This window comes from Xenopus laevis, chromosome 6L, assembly GCF_017654675.1.
Source record: "Xenopus laevis strain J_2021 chromosome 6L, Xenopus_laevis_v10.1, whole genome shotgun sequence".
NCBI classification, from domain to species: Eukaryota; Metazoa; Chordata; class Amphibia; order Anura; family Pipidae; genus Xenopus; species Xenopus laevis.
Genome location: NC_054381.1, coordinates 142,992,875 through 143,013,762, shown reverse-complemented (window position 1 = coordinate 143,013,762; position 20,888 = coordinate 142,992,875).

Below are 20,888 nucleotides of genomic sequence, written 5' to 3'. Positions count from 1 at the left end.
ATGGTCGAAGCATCCAAATTTTTTAACTTCGACAATTCCCTCGAATTCACTTCGACCCTTAATAAATCTGCCCCATAGTAATTATCAGCCCCCATGACCTGATCACCTCCTGCATTTCTAGTTGACTTGAATGGGTAATGCATGGAAGCAAAGTGTTTTTGGCCTAGATGTGCTGTGGTGAGCGGATCTGGACTGAAAAGCACAGTATTTCTTCTTGCTGTATTATTAGTATATTATAAAACAGTAAAATTCTGTATATACAAGCAGTATTACTTATACAGGTTTGGAATCCGTTATCAGGAAACCTGTTATCCAGAAAGCTCCGAATTTCAGAAAGATTCCATTATAATCAAATAATCAAAAATGATTTCCTTTTTCTCTGTAATAATAAAACAATAGCTTGTACTTGATCCCAACTAAGATATAATTAATCCTTATTGGAATCAAAACCAGCCTATTGGGTTTATTTAATGTTTACATGATTCTCGAGTACACTTAAGGTATGAAGATCCAAATTATGGAAAGATCCGTTATCTGAAAAACCCCAGGTCCCACACATTCTGCATAACAGTTTCCATACCATATACATAAATGCAAATAGAAAAGTAGGTCAGTTTCTGTTGTTGCTAGCCCTTTATAGTTTCTACGATAAATATGTTGATTTTATAGGAGGTGGGATAGGTGACACCATACAAATGAAAAATACACTGCTAAAATGCTGTGAAAGCTGCCAGGTGGCTGTCATGTTCTGTACTTAATCTTTCCTCATAGCACAAGACATGCTAGTCGCTGTAGTTCATCTTAATATGGGCACAGTTTTATATAACAGATATGCTACATGAGTAATTAGTGAGCGGTTCAGATGCATACTGTGGTTTCTATATAAACATGTGGCATGTAATACGTACATAGATGAAGGCGGCACGTGTATTTTCAAGGTATTAAAACAACTGAAGATGGTTTGGACTTTCCAGTAGTGATGGATGAATTTCTCCCGTTTCACCAGAAAATTCGTGAAAGGGCAAAAAATATTAACGCTCAATCATCAATTTTGACGCTCAATCATCAATTTTGACGCTTGCGTCAATTGTGACTCCAAAAAAGTCATTAAAGTCAATGGGCATCCAAAAAGTGTTGACGTGCGGTAATTTTGACGCGACTTTTCAGATGGGCGTCCAAATTTTTCCGACACCAAGTGAATTTTTACTGGAGTTTTGCACATTTATCGCCCATGACTACTTTCCAGTAAAAGAGGGTAGATAAAATAAGCCCATATAGAAACAAAATATGGCAGGTGGCATCACAGTCATTGGACATTCTAAGAGACAATAGGGGAGGAGCCTGCTTACAAGAGGAGAAGAAATGACACACAAGGTGGTGCCGACCGGTGCTGTTGAAGAGGTCCTATTAGTGTGTGGGCAGGAAGAAGAGGTTAGGAAATGGGGCAAGCTGTTGAGGGTTTTGAGTATAGTCTTGGATAAAAGGTGAGTTTAAGGGCAGGACTACATGGGTGATTCAGCCGCGATCTGATGCGCTGCGCAAAATTGCAGGTAAGTGGTAAGTAATTCAATTGTCGCATTGTGTAGCAGCATTGATGCGACGCGCCACGACTGTCGGTTGCAGACGTTGCACGCTGTGTCTGCATCCGATAGTCGTGTCGCATCAACAATGCGACACGATCCGACACTGCCATTACTTACCATGTTTCCGTCGCATCCGATGTGACGCCTGCGATTTTGCGCAGCGCGTCGGATTGCAGGCTGAATTGGCCATGTAGTCCTGCCCTTAGGAGCACATTTGAAGACCTGGAGGTATTGGAGGGCTATCATGCAATGGAGAAGGGAATTATCAGAGAATGGGACAAGTTCTGGATGTTGGAGTGTGAAATTGTAATGATTGAGGAGGAGAGAAGAAGAGTGTGTGCTGAGTGAGGGTTAGCTCTGGGGCATAATTGGTAATTAAAGCAGTGATGTATGGTGGTGTGACATTGTTGAGAGCTTTGTACAGCAAGTCAGTCTTCTAGATTAGAGAGGGGTCAGTTTGGATGTGGGACCCACAGAAGCCTTTACAGGTTATGATGAAATCATGGATTGGTATTCTAATTGTCTTGTGTATGTGGAGGGTTTGAAATGGGAAATCTTCTTAAGGTCAAGGGCAGGATTTTTCTTCTTCTAGATGTGGGAAATAAAAGAAAATGACTCATTGATCAGCCCAAGGTTTACATTCACTAACTGTAAAATTAGATCAGGGTTTTGTCTGAATATGTTGTTGAGGATTTGGCATTCTGAACCCAAAATTTAAATAAATTTTCGTAACTCCCGGGAAAATTTGGCAGCATCAAAAAATCCTAGACGTGCGTCCGAAAAGTTGCTCACAGCAAAATCGACACGCATCAACACTATTGGACACCCATTGACTTTAACGCCGCCGTCAAAATTGAAGTGAGCGACTTTTCAGACGCAGGTCCAAAATTGACATTGGCGTCAATTTTCCAGTTTCGCAAATTTTTCGCAAATTTTTCCTCGTTTCGCGAATTTCACTTGAACAAAGCAAATTTTTAGGCGAAGCGGAAGAGGAGAAATTCACCCATCACTAATCACAATATCATCAGGGGCACAGAAAATAAAAAAGGCCGATTGAGTCCACCTTATGGAACCCCCACCAAGATAAATGTGGCAAAGGCTACAAACAATAGAAATGACCATTGACTTGCACAGGTTTATTATTTTACATTTAATTAGAAAAAGTTTGATATATATATAAAATGATTTACCGGTATATACATTATAATTATATATAAAAATATAAAAACACTTGTATATTTGTTCCTGATCCTTACCATTGTTTTGTCTTTTTCTCATACAGACTGAAACTTTAGAAAGACAAAAAAAGAGCCAGATTGTCTTATATGTTCAGGGAACTTCTGAGCATCTTTCATGGGAAGAGGTAGATAAAGGAATTCTCTGTAACTATAACCAGAAATGGCTTTGTAATCTGACTGTGATTAAAATATTTTTTTCTTCTTCATGAAGTCGAATTCTCATTATTGTTGCCATTTTAACTTTATCAACTAGAATGTGTCTCAGCGATTGATATTAGAGACAGAAAAACCCCATATTATGGTAATTATACAGAAAAGGAAATGTCTGATTATGTGAAAACAATTATCTCTCCGTGTCAATAAAGCTACCAAATATTTTAAGCATCTAAAGCAAATTACTCTGGGTCAGAAAAGGTGGCCCGGTGGATGAAATACATAATCATTTTTATGTGATATTAGTATCTATCTCAGGGCAGCAGAGGTTTGACGTCCAAGTTTATTCAATCTAATGTAATTTTCAACTTTTCCCACATACCTTGAACTTAATGGAAGACATCATAGAACAAAAATGTATGTACAGGTATGGGATCCGTTATCCGGAAACCCATTATTCAGAAAGTTCCAAATTACGGAAAGGCTGTCTCCCCAGATTTTTAAAAATGATTCCCTTTTCCCTCCCAAACGAGTAACTATTTAGGGCGGCCCAACTCCTGCATTGGATTAGGCAGGCCTGGACGCTTTACACTCCTGATGCCCTTACCCAAACTTACTTCGAGAGATGGTGTACTAACAATTCTATTATCCCCAAAGCTATTTCATTGCTCTACCGGAATATGGTTTCCCCAACCAACCTCACTGACTTGAGTTATATCGAAGTATGGCACAAGGATTTAGAGGTGTCCTTAACAGATGAGGAGTGGTCCAAAGCTTGGGACAACCTTAAACACAGCTCCCTGAACACCATACTCTCCGAAGCAGGCTATAAAGTTTTCTTCAGGTGGTACTTGACTCCTGTTAGGCCAGTTAAGATCCATAACGCTCCTAACGATTACTGTTTCCGAGGCTGTCCCACCCCAGGCACTATGGCCCATATCTGGTGGACTTTCCCAAGAGTAGTCCGTATCCTCCATAGAACTCTGCCCTACAACTAACATTGTGCCACAGACTCAAACAACTCCCATTTTACCCAAAAGGCACAGCCTCTTGGAATTGTTGCTTTATATTATCTTAGACTGAAGTGTTCTCTGATTATCTTCTTATATCAACACTACTCAAGGTGCAAGATCTTGCACTCATTGCATCCTTGACAATTAAGTGGGAGAAGACTGTAATATTAAGTCCACTCTCCCTCTCAGTTTGTAAATCTGTTAAAACCTGTCCATATATTTTATGCCTCATCTTGGAGCCTCCTCGTCTTGATCACCAACCCCTTTAATGTTGGCTTTTCAGGAGGTACTCATTTTATAATTCTTGGCCTGGATGCAAGTATTGTAAGCCCCGCATTACAAGGGTAGTGCCAAGCTTGGGCTGCTGCAGGCTGGTAGTCCACCTAGGGATAACAAAACAGTGAGATGCACCCAGGATTCAGCCTTTTTTCTGCAGGATTCGGATTCGGCTGAATTCTTCTGCCTGGCCGAACCTAATCTGAATCCTAATTTGCATATGCAAATTAGGGTCAGGGAGGGAAATCGCGTGACTTTTTATCACAAAACAAGGAAGTACATTTGTTTTCCCATCCCTAATTTGCATATGCAAATTAGGATTCGGATTTGGTTTGGTGTTCAGCCGAATCTTTCACGAAGTATTCGCCGAATCCAAAATAGTGGATTTGGTGCATCCCTACAGAAAAGCAGTTAGTGACTCCCCAACACGTTCTACATCGGGATGTGGTTCAGTACCTTAATGGACTAGCAGCCTACAGGAGACTCTGTTTGGCAGTACACCTGGTTTTTATACAACCAAAACTTGCCTCCAAGCCTGGAATTGAAAAATAAGCACCTGCTTTGAGGCCACTGGGAGTAACATCCATGGGGTTGGAGAGTAACATATTACTCCACTGGTTGGGGATCATTGTTGGGGATCACTAACATTGAGCAACAAACTCAAATGATTCCAATGTGTTGAGCGATGATCATAAATCTCTACCCTATCACCCTTTGGCCTTAGCCAGAGAGCAAAATGTTACTTACGAGCCACTAGTTGTGGATCACTACTTTAAAATATATAATTATCCTTATAACTAAGAAAAAAGGGCAAGTTATGGAAAACACGACTTGAGGCCACAGCAAAATATACAGAAAAAAAACCACAATGTCCATGTGAACAGACTTCACTGAACACTAGGATTTTTTTTTTAATGCAGGTAAATTTTTGCACATCAAAACATTCTTTTTAAATTTCACTTCATTTGCAGATTTCACCAGGCTTGTAAAAGTACACCTGTTGTGCTGTCTGGATTTCCTTTTCTGATCATAGGCTTCTGACAAAGAGGGAGGGATGGAAGATTTTTATCAAGCGCTCTTCACTGGACAATGCATTTTCTTCACCATTTGAATGTATCTCTGGAATGCCTGAGTGATTCATTACAGCAGATTCTGAAGTATGACAATGGGCCACAGAAATGACTGATGGTATCTTTTTCCTGATTTCATTTCCCTGATCCTCTTCATCCCCTGGCCTGTGTACCTCGATTAATTAGAAACCAGGGATTTTCACTCATCAACTGATGGGATTCATGCTCTACTCTGTCACAAATCTGCCGCCTGCACTATCTCTCTTACAGCTGGCGTCTGCTTTAAAAAAAAAACGTGAATTTTTTTCTTCCTTTAAGGCACTGCTTTGTGACTTTAGGTTTAGGCCTTTTTAAGATTCAGAAACACTTTTTTTTTTTTTAAAGAGATTAAAAATTAAAGTAAAGGAGATTCAAAATCTCTGATTAAGTTAATCCCTATCCAAAAGATACTTGTCCAAAAATGAACTTTTGAAGAGATAATAATGGAAATGTTTCAGGAGCTCTCAGCTTTTTTTTCTTCTAAAGATATAATAAGTAAAGTGGGCTACGCACGAGGATAAAAGTGAATAAACACCATTTTGGTTCCGCTATGGAGAAATGGCCCTAACGTATGTGCATTTGCTGTGAAGTCTCTAGCAAGGTGTGAAAACATTCCTGGCCGCCGTTGTGTATCTTATAATGAGATACAGGAGTAAATCACTTAAATATTATTGTTTCCTGGAGGAAATATGTCATAATTGAAATATGCGCTCCTTAAGGCGTATACCAAATTAATACATATGGCAGCAGAATCCCCAGGGAAACAAACGATAATTAAATTGTGTTTAAAAGACGGCGTATTCAAGGGAGAGCAGCAAATAAACTGGAACCAGAAATTTAACCTGATTATTTCAAAACACACACACAATGTTACAATGTTAGTTTGATTATTGGCACAGACATGGGGCATTTTAGTAAATACACAATGGGTCCTGTGTTTTACCCTCAATGCACCTTGACACCATCATGTTGCATCTTCTGCTCACAAGGAATATGCACTAGGAGATACAGCCAATCTATACGCTCATTGTTGCACTACTGTCTAGCTGCAGGGGGATTCGTTGCGTTTGAGTTGCGTGGGGGGCGATTTGGTGGGCGTTTGCGATGCATGTGGTGGGAGCTTGCCTTGGTCACCCTTCCTGCAGGCCCGGGGGTTCCCATTTTTTACCCTTGAGCCAAATTAAAATGGAAAAAGAGTTGGGGAGCAACACAGGCATGAAAAAGGTTCCTGGGTGTGCCAATAATAAGGGCTCTGATTGGCCATTTGATAGCCCTTATGTGAATTGTCAGGGGAGCTGTGTTTGGCAGTACACCAGGTGTTCAGGCATTTAAAGCTTGCCTCTAACCTAGGAATTAAAAAATAATCACCTGTTTTGAGAGCAACATCCATGGGGTCAGTGAGGAAACACATTGATCTCAAGCCTCTGGTTGGGGATCACTGATGCAGGTCCTGCACAGTTGGAAAGTATGTTTGTTCTATTTTACATTACTGCTGGCACTTTATAATTACTTGTTAGCAATAATAATTAATATTTAGCGTTACCTTCAAATATTATGGGGACCCATACAAACTGATTGGGCTCTACTAAGGCCAGTCCCTGCCCACCCACAAAGGTTGCCTGGTCCATATGGGTGCCAGTCCTGCAGGTGGTTGGGTTACAAGAAAAACTGTTCATTACCAGTAACAATTTGGGATGTGGCTTTATGCAAGTAATTTAATAAAGCAATTCAGACTCACCCCTACTCCCTTTGTTTGTGTCTCACTCTCAAGCAGGACTGTAGAGGGTTAAGCAGTGGTGGAACTACTGAGGGTGCATTTGCACTGGGGCTCTCACCCCCTCGGGCTCAAAAGTACTCAAAATTGCTCAAATCTACCATCATAATAGTTTCCGGAGGAGGGTAAGGGGATGCCCTGCAACTGGACCCTGCACCTGATAGTTACATTACTGGGATTCAGTGTGCCTGCATTCATGCAGAGCTCCTCAAACTGCTATTATCCAGGACATTATTCAATCCAGTAAAAAACATTTAATACATTAAAAAGCACAGGTGTATATGTGCATAGCCTAAAACTATACCTGTAGTAGATTATCATCAATCTGGCCTCAAGATAAGCATTTGCGGGTCAGTACTCACTGTGTAAGTTTATTCAACATCATGGATTGGGGGAAGGGAAAATAACCCCCCCAGTTATAACATTCAGTACCTGTCCTGTTCAATGGTGGAAAGTAAGAGTTTACCCTACCAAATTAACCCACAATAACCCATATTATTTTATTTTTACTAGACCAATAGCTGATGGTTTTCATTCCCAATGGCCATTTTGAACATCATACCTGAGTTGCTTTTCCATTAAAAAAGCTAACCGGCGCAGTCCATCAGAAGCTAAATCTAAATATGAATGCAACTTGCAGTGGAAACAAACACTTTGTTCTTTATTTCATTTATGTTAAAAATGGTGCATTATGTTTTATTTGAAACGTGCCGTCAATTTGCAGGGACTCAAATCTAATCAGCCATGGCGCAGCGCCTTCAATTCCAGTGGCTTCTGCATGAATGAACAGGGCTAATCATTCAGGAAATAATAATTCATGGTATAAATCAAATTATAAAGGTGAATGCAGCACAACTCCCTAGCAAGACCTTCTTGTATGCAATGCTAACTGACTGTATCTAAAATCAAGAACAAATTATCTAACAATACCCAGATAGGAACAATGATCTCCTAGACCTACATGTGAGGGAGTCTAAAAGCATCTCCAGGGTCCCTTATTTCAGCATATTACTGTACATCAAGCTTTTTCTGTTACTCCAGATGTGACACTTGGAGGGGGTGCCACTTTTCTCGTTTGGAAGAAACTTAGTTTACTGCTACAATCCTGACCTGGTCTATTCTCTCTGAGATACAGTACCCTCAGAAGCTTGTAAGATCCCCTAACTCTCTCTTGGATTTGATGCTAAAAGTAACCATTTTATAGTCATTCTAGGAAGGATAGTCAAGGCCAAGGTTAGAGATTTATGATCATCACTCAACACTTCGGAATCATTAGAGCTTGTTGCTCTATGTTAGTGATCCTCAACCAGTGTTGCTCTCCAACCCTTTGCATGTTGCTTCCAGTGGCCTCAACGCAGGTGCTTATTTTTGAATTCCAAGCTTGAAGGCACATTTTGGTTACATAAAACCAGGTTAACTGCCAAACAGCGGCTTCTGTAGATTGTCAGTCCACATAGGGGCTACCAATAGTCAATTGCAGACCATAATAGGCACCCCCAGGAACTTCATCATGCTTGTGTTGCTCTCCATTTCATTTGAATGTGGCTTACGGGTAAAAAAGGTTGAGGATCCCTGCTCTATCAAGTCTATTAAGACTATACATCAGTCCCTGCCCCAGTGGAGCTTACAATGTAAGGTCCCTATCGCACACTATAGTCATTTGGTCTGGAGTTTGCAGACAGTTCTCTGCATGGAACTGGATCTAGGAACCCCCAGTCCCATAAGACAGCAGTACTACCCATTGTGCCGCCATACTCTCTGTTTACTGATAAACTACAGAAGATTAATCATACAACACTAAACGTGTCTATACATATCAGAGTGAAAAAAATTATATTTAATTAGTGATGGGCGAATTTATTCGCAAGGCGCGAATTCGCAGCGAATTTGCGCAATTCGCCGCCAGCGAATAAATTCGCAAAACGCCCGCGAAAATTTGCCCGAAAAAATTCGCCGGCGTCAAAATTTTTTTCCCCGCGTCAGAAAAAAAGGACACCAGCGTAAAAAACGGGCGCCGGCGTCAAAAAACGGACGCTGGCGTCAAAAAAACGGGCACCGGCGTCAAAAAACGGGCGCCGGCGGCGTTTCGCAAATTTTTCGCAGTTTCGTGAATTTTTTGCGAAATTCGCAAATTTTCCGGCGAAGCGAAACGGCGCAAATTCGCCCATCACTATATTTAATCTCTAATTGCCTCTTAGTATGAATTCCAACCACAGCACAATGTCAAAAAACAGCCTAGGTCCTCTGCTTTTTGTCAACATAGTTTTGCACCAGTCAGAACATTTTAGATGATATTGCAGATGTTCGGTGACAATTTGCATTCCATTAGCGTGGTGGCTCTTTGCACATATATCATTTGATTTATGCACACAAAATGCCCTAAAATATGCAGTGTTCACTTTGCAAGGTGGCTGACCCCTTATCTACATATTACTGATGCAATAAATCCCAATGGACAGCAATTTGCTGGACAATTAATGAACGTTTTTGGAATGCTCCACATCAAGTCAACAATGGGAGGAACATGTGAAATAAATTCCCAAGGTTCTGTAATCCATTTACTAGTCTTGGCGCATTTCCTGGCATAGCAAGTTGTAGCCATTTCACAATTATAAAATATGAATGCAAAGATATTTCACAAATCTGTACATTAGATTATAACAGTTTATAGAAAGTCATTTCACCTTCTTGTGACAAAGATAAATACCCCAAATAACTTTCCTAAAACCAGAAGCCCTATGGGCATCCTAGCTATGCTATGATAATTAGCGCTCTGGCATGTTTGTGACCACTAATGGGCCAGTTTAATAAAATTCAGATTTCTCCTTTTTCACAATTTGTATTTTTTTCTCAAAAAATGTTTTTTTTAAATTTCTCTGAAACTCTAAAATATCAACATTTATTAAGTATCATAGTAACATAGTAACATGGTAAGTAAGGTTGAAAAAAGACACACGTCCATCAAGTTCAACCTTTTAGTAATTTTTTTAACCTGCCTAACGGCCAGTTGATCCAGATGAAGGTAAAAAAAAAAAACATCTGAAGCCTCTCCAATTTGCCTCAGAGGGGGAAAAATTCCTTCCTGACTCCAAAATGGCAATCGGACCAGACCCTGGATCAACTTGTACTATGAGCTATCTTCCATAACCCTGTATTCCCTCACTTGCTAAACACCATCCAACCCCTTCTTAAAGCTATCTAATGTATCAGCCTGTACCACTGATTCAGGGAGAGAATGCCACATCTTCACAGCTCTCACTGTAACAAACCCCTTCCCAATATTTAGCCGGAACCTCTTTTCTTCTAATCGAAATGGGTGACCTTGTGTCAGCTGGAAAGACCTACTGGTAAATAAATCATTAGAGAGATTATTATATGATCCCCTTATATATTTATACATAGTTATCATATCAGCCCTTAAGCGCCTCTTCTCCAGCGTGAACATCCCCAATTTGGCCAGTCTTTCCTCATAGCTAAGATTTTCCATACCTTTTACCAGCTTAGTTGCCCTTCTCTGTAACCTCTCTAATACAATAATGTCCTGTTTGAGTGATGGAGACCAAAACTGTACGGCATATTCTAGATGGGGCCTTACCAGTGCTCTATACAGTGGAAAAAATTTTCTCGAAACCAATCGGGAGAGGGGACACTGGAGTCTGACACTGCACTTTTAGAGGTTTTTGGATTTTTATTGCAAGTAATTGTTGGAAAAATGAAAATTTTTAGAGATATTTGTATTTTTTCCAGATGTTACAACTTTTTTTTCCATTCATGCTTTTTATATTCATTCGTGGTTTTAGAAATATAGAGTTTAATCATGGTTTTTAAAAATCTCTAATACAGGTATGGGATTTGTTATCCGGAAACCCGTTTTCCAAAAAGACCCGAATTACGGAGAGGCCACCTCCCATAGACTTCATTTAATCCAAAAAATCTAAATTTAAAAAATTGATGTCCTCTGTATGTTTCTTTGTATCAATACTTGATCCAAACTAAGATATAATCGATACTTATTGGAAGCAAAAACAGCTTATTGGGTTAATTTAATGTTTACATTATTTTTTAGTAGACTAGAAGGTATGAAGATCCAAATTACAGAAAGATCTGTTATCAGGAAAGCCCCGGGTCCTGAGCATTCTGTATAACAAGTCCCATACCTGTACCACTAAAACTCAACCTTTAATAAATGGGCCTCTAATCCTAGGTTCTAGGAAACTCATGGCAGTTGCTGTTACAAGTAGCAGCCATAGTCAGAAAAGGAGAATAAAATAGTCTCATATGAATAAAATATTAGACAAAATCAAGGACTTGATTTAGGTGTGGGATATTAAATGTTATATTTAAAGCTAAAACTAGAGACAGAACTCAAAAGGCAAATGTGTTTATTGTGCCACAAGCAAGGGTCAACATGGTTTCAGCACAAAGGTTTTCAGACTTTTTGGGTTCAAGTTACAGTTTAGAGAGTTATTTACACTATGAGAGTAGTAAACAAAGTACAATTGTGAGGGTTTTCTCCTTACGGATTTACTTCTTCTTTAAGATACATTTCAGATGCCCTTGGGCCCAGGTGTAGTATTTAAGCTTGTTGCCTCAAACCATGATCCAACCAATCCTTTCAAGCTTCCTAACCACCTTCCCCATTTCAAATTCTTGTATCTCTAATCTTTGGATAAAGCTCGGCAGCGACAAAATTTCCGGTCCAAATGCCACTTGAGATGGTTGACCTAGTGCCACTTACCTCTCCAACTGCACTTGGGCACCACATTGAAAGTCTTGTGAAAGACCAGAAACCTGGTTCTTACATTTTCCAGGGACATTTTTTCACCCCTGGTAAAGTGGCACCCAAGACAAGGCTCTCATCTAGCGCCATACATGGAGCAGCACTGTATGGTAGGCATAACCTACAACAGAGGTCCCCAACCTTTTTTACCTGTGAGTCACATTCAAATGTAAAAAGAGTTGGTGAGCAACACAAGCATGAAAAAGTCCCTTGGGTGCCAAATACGGGCTGTGATTGGCTATGTGGTAGCCTCTATGTGTATTGGTAGCCTACAAGAGGCTCTACTTGGCACTATACTTAGTTTTTATGCAATTAAAACTTGCTTTCAAGCCTTGAATTAAAAAATTAGCAGCTACTTTGAAGACCCTGAGAGCAACATCCAAGGGGTTGGAGAGCAACATGTTGCTCACGAGCTACTGGTTGGGGATCACTACCCTAAATTATATCACATGATGCACAGTTAACGGTATACAGTACACTATAAATATTCTCATTAATGGTCATGTTAGGTACTTCAAAGCACATTGTGCGAGTTAAATCTCAGGTGTCTCTTATAAATAAAGAAAGGCAAATAACTGAAGTAGCTCGGCAGATGACAGATGAATTTTATCTCTTGCAATGATGCATATAATCACAGGTGATACCTGATATTTGATAAACAGCACCCATCAGATGATTAAACTCTGCCCTTTATATCCGTGATGTCATGTGGATGCAGGTGGCTCAGCAGCGAATCTCCGGAGGACTGAATAAAATAGTGGCCATTGTCTATACTCTAACAGCGGTAGGCCCTATCTAATCATCTGTGTCCTCTTCACTGTGATGATGTTGGATCCGCGCCATGTCTATCTCTACTGGCTACTAGGAAATATTCATTTGGTCTGTGTTATGTAACAGCGCATTTCACTGTAAGTTATAACTGAACATATCAACTTATATCATTAAAAACTCCATACAGCCTAATAAATGGCTTTCATTCATGTAAAAATGCTTTGTTTTACAGTACAGTTATGGGAGTCATTACCTGAAAACCCATTATCCAAATAATTCAAATTTTTACAAAGTATATTATTTTTCTCTGTAATAATAAAACCTTGTACTTGATCCCAACTAAGATATAATTAATCCTTATTGGAGGCAAAGCAATCCTATTGGGTTTAATTAATGCTTAAAGGGATACTGTCATTTTTTCAAAATGAATCAGCTAATCTGCACTGAAATCCATTTCTCAAAAGAACAAACAGATTTTTTTATATTCAATTTTGAAATCTGACATGGGCTAGACATATTGTCAATTTCCCAGCTGCCCCAAGTCATGTGACTTGTGCTCTGATAAACTTCAATCACTCTTTACTGCTGTACTGCAAGTTGGAGTGATATCACCCCCCTCCCTTCCCCCCACCCAGCAGCCAAACAAAAGAGCAATGGGAAGGTAACCAGATAGCAGCTCCCTAACACAAGATAACAGCTGCCTGGTAGATATAAGAACAACACTCAATAGTAAAAACCCATGTCCCACTGAGACACATTCAGTTACATTGAGAAGGAAAAACAGCAGCCTGCCAGAAAGCATTTCTCTCCTAAAGTGCAGGCACAAGTCACATGACCTGGGGCAGCTGGGAAATTGACAAAATGTCTAGCCCCATGTCAGATTTCAAAATTGAATATAAAAAAATCTGTTTGCTCTTTTGAGAAATGGATTTCAGTGCAGAAGTCTGCTGGAGTAGCACTATTAACTGATGCATTTTGAAAAAAACATATTTTCTGATGACAGGATCCCTTTAAAGGAGAAGGAAAGCCAAATCGAATCATCATCTTCCGTGAATAGGTCTCATAGAGTAGTGTTACATCGCTAAGATTACAGGAAGTAAAAAATGCTTTCCCCTTCGGTTTGGATTTGGTTCGGTATTCAGCCGAATCTTTCACGAAGGATTCGTGGATCCCTAATTTTTTTAGAGCTGTTTTTTTTAGAGCTGTTTAATTGCCAGGCAGATATTCTGTTCAATAGTGATGGGCGAATTTATTCGCCAGGCATGGATTTGCGGCGAATTCCCGTGATTCGCAGACGGCGAATAAATTCGCAAAACTGCCGTGAAAATTCACCATCGAATTTGCCCCAGCGTCAAAAAACGGACACTGGCATAAAAAATGGACACCAGCATCAAAAACAAGACGCCGGCGTTGTTTCGTGACTTTTTCACCGTTTTGCGAATTTTGCAGGAAATTCATGAATTTTTCGGCAAAGCGAAACGCCCTAAATTCGCCCATCACTACTGTTCAAACCAAATATAGGTATTAAAGCTCAACTTCACAATATTAACATCTATACCAGGGGTAGCAAAAGGATGTTATAACCAATTCTTAAATTAGTATCTTGCATATCTTGCTGGTGAAATAGAATTATTTTTGTTTGCTAAAAACAATAAAATGATAAAATGTATTTTGTAAACACAGAATTAATTTTGTATAAACATATTGTAAAGCATGAAACGGAATTCCTTTTGCATGGACAATATTTTTTGCAACAATATAATGCATTTTGTGTAGAATATAAAAAATATAAAAAATTCTATGTTCACAAAATACATTTTTTGACGGTGCTATGCATTTTTGTGACCACAAAAGTTAATATGTCACAAAATAACACGAGTTTACAAAATCTATTTTTTATACATGATATATATGACACACATACACTTACAAAAATAATTGGAATGCGGGTAAACAAAAATACATGCAGTAAATGATCTCTCCTAATTAAAACATACATTTAGCTTAATAAGTTGCAGTGACGGTGCATTTTCATTTGCCAATAATAGCTTGCCCTGCGGTGTTGTTTTTAATTACTAATTATTATGTTGTACTGAAATGTTATCAAGATCTGCTTCTTATAGAATCGTATCAGTAATTACTTCAGCATCAACTTCAATGAGAAACATTTGACATCTAGCTTACAGTATCTGATAGCGAGACATAAGGATTTTTATATATCGAAGAAAACTTGTTTTTAATTACTCTTTCTTGTTTCAATTTTCTCCAAGCAGTAGATTGGCTTCTTTTGCCGTCAAATGAAAGCTTCTCTCATCACCTGTAAATTTTTTCAAGCTCGAAGACATAGAAAAATGCTTTTCAAATTCACTTGCCCAGCCAGAAAGGGTCAATTGCTGCAGAAAAATGCAGTACATCGGATAACAAGTCAATCACTTTGCTTAGAAAGAAGCTGCCGATTTATTTTGCAGAATGGTGGCACGGCTTAACTGAAAGAGAAGGGAAAGGAAAAGGGATAATTCAGAACTATAAAACAGATCTGAATTGCTAATTTAGCCTATGGGGGACCTCCTAGAACCTTTTTGGAGAAAATTGGTGGTCTTTAAAAAATCAAAGTTTTTTTGGGAAAAACTTTGATTCGAATTCGATCAAATGCGCTATTACTTTAATTCGTACGATTAGAATTCGGCCGAATACGGACCTATTAAAGCAAAGACTGACCTATTTGGCCAAAAAAACTTCAACTTAATTTCAGTTGGTCTTTTTGAATTTCGAAATTCAACACTTGATAAATATGCCCTTTAGAGGCACATTTATCAAGGGTCAAATTCATATGCGTTTTTGAAACTCCCATAAACTCCCATGAACTTGAAATTCAAACCAATCGAAATTTATTATAAAAATGTAATTTTCTTAAACTCAGATGAATAGGATCGACCCCAAAACTCAAATTCAAATCGAATTTTCGAAAAACCCAGTTCCTCGGTTTTCTGCGAAAATAAACTTGAATGTTAGGAAGGCTGCAAACAACTCCAAATTGATCCCTGGATGTCTCCCATCGACGTCAGCAATTCGGCAGGTTTTAGGTGGCGAATAGTCGAATTTGAGTATTATAATCTCGAAAATCAAATTAGAATTTTTTGAAAAACTTGAATCGAATTAGAATAACTCCCTAATTGAATTTGACAGTTTTGTCCATATAAAAATTCGACAATTCTAATTCCGAATTACAATTTTCAATTTGAGCCTTAATAAATATGCCCCTTATAGTGTGATGGGCTCAGGCACTTAGCGGATATGTTACTAAAATCTGCAGCCCGTGGTGGTTCTATGGACTATGGGGCAATGGGGAAGCCATTTTTCCCCATGAGCCCCACATGGTTTCAAATATGCAAAGGTGAATGTAATGTACTATTGCTTCAGCTTCACATTTGGAACAGGGGCATGAATGTAAGTCAATTTGCAAAACAAGACATATTTCAGTTTTTCATACCATATTCAACAAATGAATTAAAGCATATTTTTCTGATACTAGAGCATACTAGACCAATGATACTGCCTTAGTCATTATTAGGGCAACGTGGAGGCCTATTTTTCAAAGCACAGATTTGAGTGGTTTTAGAGGTTTTTGAAACCACGATCAAACTCACAAACTCTGAAGGGGTTAATTATCAATGTCCGAATATCCGAACCTTGAATAATTTGTGGTTTTCAGAGGAAAAAAAATTTTTTTTCGTGATTTATTAAAGTCCGATGGTCTAAAAAATCAGAATCTGAAACCCCAGCATCTAAAAACTCTCGAGGTGCTGTATAAGTCAATAGGGAAGGTAACAGGGTCTGCGCTGATGTCCGTACCAATATCCGATGATTTTGTGGTTTCTGCGCAAAAATCTCAGAAAACTAAGATTTTCTGAGTTTTATGCGTAAAACCACGAATAATTTGGAGTTTTCAGGGTAAGTTCCAAAATTTGTCTGACCCTATTTTTTTCCTGGCTTTTTTCTTCATAAATAAGGTCCATTCGGACAATCGGAGTTGCTCGGATTTCTAACTTAGAAATACTCAGATAAATTCGGACCTTGATAAATAACCCCCTTAGTGTTTGTGAGTTTAAATGGTCCAATAGGATTGGCGCAGCTCCCATTGACTTCTATAGGATCTCGACAACTATTACCTGGCTTTTGTATTAGAAGTTTTCATGGTTTTTACACTTAGGGGCTTATTTATTGAAGCTGTGTTGTTTATTAGTTATGTTTTCTCTAAAAATTCTAGTTTTTCAAGGGTAGTTTCACTAAAAAACTCGAATTTTTTTTGAAAAAAACCTCAAATTTTTCAATATTCATTATGTCCAAAGCTACTAAAAGCCAAAATCCGAAAATGCTCTGCCCTAAAACCTGTCCAATTCATGTACAAGTCAATGGCAGTGGTTCCTTAACCATTTGAAAATGTTTTTTGCCTGCATGATTTTCAAGGTCTTTCACGTTGGTTTCCACTTAAAAACACAGTAAATTCAAGGTTTTTTTGACCTATAAAATCGATATATTTGAGGTATTCAAGTTTTTTTCCCTAATGGCATTCAATCAAGTTTTTTACATTGAGGGGCCCATTTACTTAGCTCGAGTGAAGGAATAGAGGAAAAAAAACTTCGAATTTCGAATGGTTTTTTTGGCTACTTCGACCATCGAATGGGCTACTTCGACTACTACTTCGACTTCGAAACAAACGATTCTAACTAAAAATCGTTCGACTATTCGACCATTAGATAGTCGAAGTACTGTCTCTTTAAAAAAAAAACTTCGACCCCCTAGTTCGCCAGCTAAAAGCTACCGAAGTCAACGTTAGCCTATGGGTAAGGTCCCCATAGGCTTAGCTATCTTTTTTTGGTCAAACAAAAATCGTTCGATCAATGGATTAAAATCCTTCGAATCAAACGATTTGAAGGATTTAATCGTTCGAACGAACGAATAGCGCTAAATCCTTCGACTTCAATATTCGAAGACGAAGGATTTAGCTTCGACAGCCGAATATCGAGGGTTAATTAACCCTCGATATTCAACCTTAAGTAAATTGTGAGTTTATTCGAGGTAGCAAAAACCTCACAAACTCAAACAAACTTTAATAAATAACCCCCTTAATAAATCTCGAATTTTTAGAGCTTTTTGAAAAAAAAAATAGGAAAACCACAAATTTTTATAAATTAGTGAGAAAAAAAAAATCAAAATTCAATTGTTAGTAAATAGGCCCCTAAGTGTAGTAAATTTCTAAGCACAAGGGCTCAAACAAATAAAAGTTACCCTATTTGGCTAACTATCCCCACATAAAGTGGCATAAATTTTATTACACAAAAACTTTAATATGACTTTTGTGCAAACATCCACAAGCATGTCACGTTATTCAAAAAGGGAAGCACCGCTACCCGAAAAAAGCCAGTGACTGACTGGCTGCCATGAGTTACCGCCCATGTGCAAACTTGCCCAGTGTTTATAAATGAGCCCTACAATTTCAATTTCCTTTTAATTAAAATTTGATAATTCAAATAAAAGAATTTTAGAGCTAAAACATGGGGAGCTTTAAAAGTAGTCAATTTGAGGTGTATTTTCAATATTCAAACTATTTTATTTTTTAGTTAAAAAAAGGCCATCCAGTTTAAAAATGTAAACCTTGAATTCGAAAGTCTATAAATCAGCCTCACAATTTTGTTTATACTGGTATGGGATCTGTTATCCGTAAACCCGTAAAAAGCTTCGTATTATGGAAAGGCTGTCTCCCATTACAAATTTTTATCAAAATGATCCAAATTTTGAAAAATTATTTCCTTTTTCTCTGTCTTAATAAAACAGTCTCTTGTACTTGATCCCAACTAAGATATAATTAATCCTTATTGGAAGCAAAACCAGGATATTGGGTTTAATGTTTACAAAATTTTCTAGTAGACTTAGGGGCATATTTATCAAGGGACGAATTTCGAATTTGAAAAACGTCAAAATTCGAATTCAAAAAGACCAAAGGAAATTAAGTTGTAGGTTTTTTTTGGACGAATAGGTACGCATTCGCCCGAATTTGAATCGTACAAATCGAATTAATAGTGCATTCGATCAAATTCGATTCGAAAGTTTTTCCCCAAAAAAACTTAGATTGACTACAAATAGGTTATAGGAGGTCCCCCATAGGCTAAAACAGCAATGCGGCAGGTGGTTGAAGTTAAAATTTTAAAGAGACAGTACATGATAAATTTCAAATTTGAATCAAATTTGGACTATTCCCTAGTCGAGGTACACAAAAATAGCTTGAAATTCGAATTTTTTTAATTCAAAAATTCCCCCCCTTTGATAAATCTGCCCCTTAAGGAATGAAGATCAGATTACGGAAAGATCCATTATCCGAAAAACCCCAGGTCCCGGACATTCTGGATAACAGGTCCCATATCTGTAGAAATATTCCTTTCATTTTCTTTATTGATCATATTATTTATTAAAGAATTGTCATGATTGTGTAAACTGAGATGGAATGGATATGATCAGGAAAGCAATATGGCAGTTCCCTCTCATATATATATATATATATATTTATAGTATTTGCCGATATGCTAGCGTCCTCCGTGCATTACTCTTCTATTGAAGCCCTTCTTATAAATAGAATTCCCTTTTTCTTGAAAGTTATTATGCATATATAATAATGAAAATATCAATGAAATAAATGATTGTATATTATGGGGCTGATTCACTATGGGTCAAATATCGAGGGTTAATTAACCCTCGATATTCGACTAGGAATTGAAATCCTTCGACTTCGAATATCGAAGTCGAAGGATTTAGCGCAGAAAATTCAATCGAACGATCGAAGGATTATTCCTTCGATCGAACGATTAAATCCTTCGAAGCGAACGATTCGAAGGATTTTAATCCAACGATCGAAGGAATATCCTTCGATCAAAAAAACTTAGGAAAGCCTATGGGGACCTTCCCCAATAGGCTAACATTGACTTCGGTAGCTTTTATCTGCCGAACTAGGGGGTCGAAGTTTTTTTAAAAGAGACAGTACTTCGACTATCGAATGGTCGAATAGTCGAACAATTTTTAGTTCGAATCCTTCAATTCGAAGTTGTAGTCGTAGTCGTAGTCGAAGGTCGAAGTAGCCCATTCGATGGTCGAAGTAGCCCAAAAAAACCTTCGAAATTCGAAGTTTTTTTACTTCGAATCCTTCACTCGAATTTAGTGAATCAGCCCCTATATTTATTCAAACATCATGGCTCTCATATGGAAACACAGAGCGCTCGTTTAATCATTTTCACGGCAGCACTTGGAAGCTGAGCAACCTAACATGTATGGTTTTTATTTTCTAGGTTGTACAACGCTCCGGCATGGGTCGGCAGGATACAAAATCTGACGGCCATGAATGCTTTTGAGTTTAGCTATTGTAGATATATCCCAGCACTTTGCTGTAATGAGCCAATCCTGACATCTTCAACTCTCACTTACAATGGCACATTGCTTACTTGTGATGGGATTAGGAAAGAGTAATCAGCTGTCTATCCTCTCTAACAGCCACATTATATTACTGTACTATTTGCCCAAGCCAATTCCTATAATGGCCCTGACAACATGTATTGTACTTGATCCAGGCAATGTAGCAAACGCTCTTCATATCAAATGGGATCAGTAGCACCGGTACTACATTTCCCTCCATATAATGTTGAATACAGCCAGAAGTATCAGGTTTGCTGCATACGGGTTTTTTTCTGTGATATCTCGGAAAACCAAGGTGTGTTCAGTATCTGCTGGGCTGCATATGTAGCCGGGGCACTGACGGCTTTACTCCGATTGTATAGTCAAAATGCAACTCCCATTTCACATGGGATAATGCCTCTGTAACCTAACGAGGATGCCCGCTTCTCATTATTCAGTCTTCAAGGGACAGAATTAGCATAACATGCAGGCTGTATGGAAGACCAAATAAAACTACAGTAAAAAAAAAAATTACATAGTATTACATGGGTTCTTCTCAATTTATACAATGACTAAATAGTGCATAGTGATGGGTGAATAAATTCACCTGTCACTAATTCGCAGCGAATTTGCAAATTTGACCTGCGTCAAAAAATTTTGGAAGCGTCCATTGACTTTAACGCCATCGTAAAAATTGACGTGAGCGACTTTTTTCGGACGAGCATCCAAAATTGGACGTCGGCGTCAATTT